This window comes from Mastomys coucha, unplaced genomic scaffold (assembly GCF_008632895.1).
Source record: "Mastomys coucha isolate ucsf_1 unplaced genomic scaffold, UCSF_Mcou_1 pScaffold9, whole genome shotgun sequence".
Classification (NCBI taxonomy): domain Eukaryota; kingdom Metazoa; phylum Chordata; class Mammalia; order Rodentia; family Muridae; genus Mastomys; species Mastomys coucha.
This window is the reverse complement of record NW_022196915.1, coordinates 101,406,714-101,409,740: the sequence shown is the minus strand read 5'-3', so window position 1 is coordinate 101,409,740 and position 3,027 is coordinate 101,406,714. Positions and strand designations below refer to the sequence as shown.

General features: G+C 36.0%; 1 non-coding gene across 1 annotated transcript; it reads right to left on the bottom strand.

The window, feature by feature from the left end:
- Positions 1–697: 697 nt before the first annotated feature.
- On the bottom strand, positions 698–855 carry LOC116085557. Its single transcript, XR_004116641.1, has one exon. It is a non-coding gene; the product is annotated as a U1 spliceosomal RNA (small nuclear RNA).
- Positions 856–3,027: the final 2,172 nt, after the last annotated feature.

The window sequence follows — 3,027 nt, the reverse complement described above, 5'->3', positions numbered from 1 at the left end:
AGCCACTTATTAGTGAGAACATACCATACATGTCATGCATAGCTTTTTGGGTCTGAGTTACCTTACTCAGGATGATTTTTTTTTCTTGTTCCATCCATTTGCCTGCAAAACTCAGAATGTCCTCGTCCTTAATAGCTGAGTAGCATTCCATTGTGTAAATGAACCACATTTTCTGTATCCATTCTTCTATTGTGGGACATCTGGGTTGTTTCCAGCTTCTGGCTTATCACAAACAAGGCTGCTATGAGAATGGTGGAACATGTACTTCTGTGGCATGGTGTGGCATCTTTTGAGCATCTTCCCAAGAGTGGTGTTGCTGGGTCTTCAGGTAGATCTATTTCCAGTTTTCTGTGGAACCTCCAGATTGATTTCCAGAGTGGTTGTATCAGCTTGCAATTTTAAAGCCTACCTTTAATAAGGGTTCTCAAATGCTTTGACCCCACTTCTAGTCCAACACCTAAAGGTAGGGGGGGAAAGATGATACATCGGACAAGAGGATATGGACCTGTTTAGAAGTATATCCTTGAAAGCTTTCAATCTCTATCCAGTTCAGTAGTGTGAGGATACCAAACAGAAATCAGCACCAGTGGCCTGATCCAGCAGAAACTGCCAGGCCTTCACCAAATTGCCACAAGTGATGTGGAGGGACCAGGACCAGCAAGGATGCCAGGAGAAGTCATCCCTCCCTTTTTTTCCCCAGGGTAGAGCATGAATGCAGTCCCCCACTACCACAAATTATGCAGTTGAGTTTCCTGCATTTGGGGAAATCACAGGGGTCAGCACATCTGGAGTGCAATGGATAAGCCTTGCCTGGGAAAACCTTCATGATCATGGTATCTCCCCTGCCAGGTGTATGAGAAGTCATCTCCTGTGCCTCTCTCATGGAAGCAAAGATCAACAATGAAGAAGAATGATAGCTAACTGTGCTAGTGCACCATCACTCTTTATTATGTTCTATTTATACTCTCTCCAAATATCACTTGTCCTCTCACAGGTCTTTTCTCAGTAAAACACCACTAAGTATCACCTGACATATCCAGAAACTTCCACTTCAGAACTTCTCATTCAGTCCTGTCAAAAGTCCTGTTTGAAAACATGTTCTGTCATTCTTGCACCTAGATCAACAACAACACATCTGTTTTATTTGCTGTCTAATCTTTAATAATTAGTACAGAGTCTGACACTTGGAATTGGGAATTTTTCTTGACAAAATGAAAATCAAGTAACTTGAGTCCACATTATAAACCTGACGGGTCTCATTTGCTAAGCTATTTCCTTACAAGTACGCTGATGACTTACACATACATGCTAAACCATCCTGTTTACTATCTGATGATTAGTGGGAGATGGACTAGGGAGAGGAATAACAGTAAGATTTCTAGTATAATATGATATAACACATTTGTTTTTTAAATTTTGAACTCTATGAACAAATACATTAAAATCCCTCATGAAAAAGGATGCTGTCACATAACTACTTCAGAGAAAAATTTAAATAATAAATCATGTAAATGATTTATTATAATATGTAGTTATTATGATGATTCCTGAAATTCATGTTATGGTACTTATAATTTGTAGAAATAAAAACCTAGGATGGATTTTAGAGGTAATCACAGAAGCTAGAGAGGAAAGGCTCCAAGGAAGACAACAGTTAGAGCTCTTGCAGTGCCTCTGTGTCTCTCACAGAGGTCAAGTTATCTGAAAGTTTCTGGAGGTGGTAGGTGATCTACAACACATAACTATTTTAGTTAAATAGAGAAAAATAGTCTTCAACTGTATTATCCAGTTTTCACTTCTATGGGCAGCGAAAGTAAGCATATACAAGACTGGAACTAGAATGAATCAACTATAATTCCACATGGGCTCATTTGTCCATCTTAATCCTACTTAATAAAACATCTGAAGTTATATAAAGATGTTTTCAGAATATATATGGTTTTTGTCTCTACATCTGGGGTGTTGAGTTACAGGCCTGTGTCACCACACATTGCTGATAATGTTATAAATTGATTATATTGATTTTTATTTACTTTGTCATGTGACTTTTTTCTTTGCGATATTGAAGTGTTTTCTGAATGTCAATCTTACAAAACAATTTTCATTTAAATATTAGTGATTCACTTGTGTGTTTGTTTATTGTCTAGGGAAAATAGCCCAAGGTGATTTGAAAATTTCAATAAAGACAATGTTAAATAAATATTTCTTAGAAACATCTGAATTTTAAAGGCAGTAGGGGCATTAAAGGGGGTAGAAACAGATTTTAGAGGCTGTTAAGTCATAAATTTTACTTAACTTACTTAGATTTCATCAGCTCAGAATATTCATAGATCAATGCTTAGATATGTGTTTGCAACACAAACATTGCAAATGCATGGGTACTATATACTGAGCTATTAATTGCCTAGAGAATAAAAGGTTGTTTCTTGTATGACTAAGTGGCTACGAAACTTCTAGAACAATGTTTCTTAGTAGAGTGAAGGTCATAGGTTGTTCATTAGAAAACTAATTAGCACAGAAACACACTTTATCTTATAGGTTATTCTGTAGAGATTTTTCTTGAAACTTTAACAATTCCTCTTTGAAATACTTTCAAGGTTCCAGGTAATTATTCAAACTTCAAAAACAATAGTTGAAAAATGTGAAATGTCCCCTGAAGATAAATTTAGCCTTTAATTGTGTATGGGGTGTGTGTGTATGTGTGTGTGTGTGTGTGTATGTGTGTGTAGTGAAGTGTAGATGAAAGGGTAGTTATGAATTAAAGTGAGCTTAAATGTGAAGGATGCTTAACATGATTGATTTCTGCATAAAGGGAAAGTAGTGTTAAACACAAGGGAGAATATTAGGGTTCACACAAAATTTGAAAAATCTTTTCTTTCTATTTTCTACTAAGTATATGCAAATTATCAATCATCCCAACTTCCTTTAAAATATTTGAATTATTTTTTACATTAATGTAATTACATAATTTTCCCTTTTTATTTTCTCTCTCAAACCTCTCCCATGTACCATCCTGAAGTGGAAGTT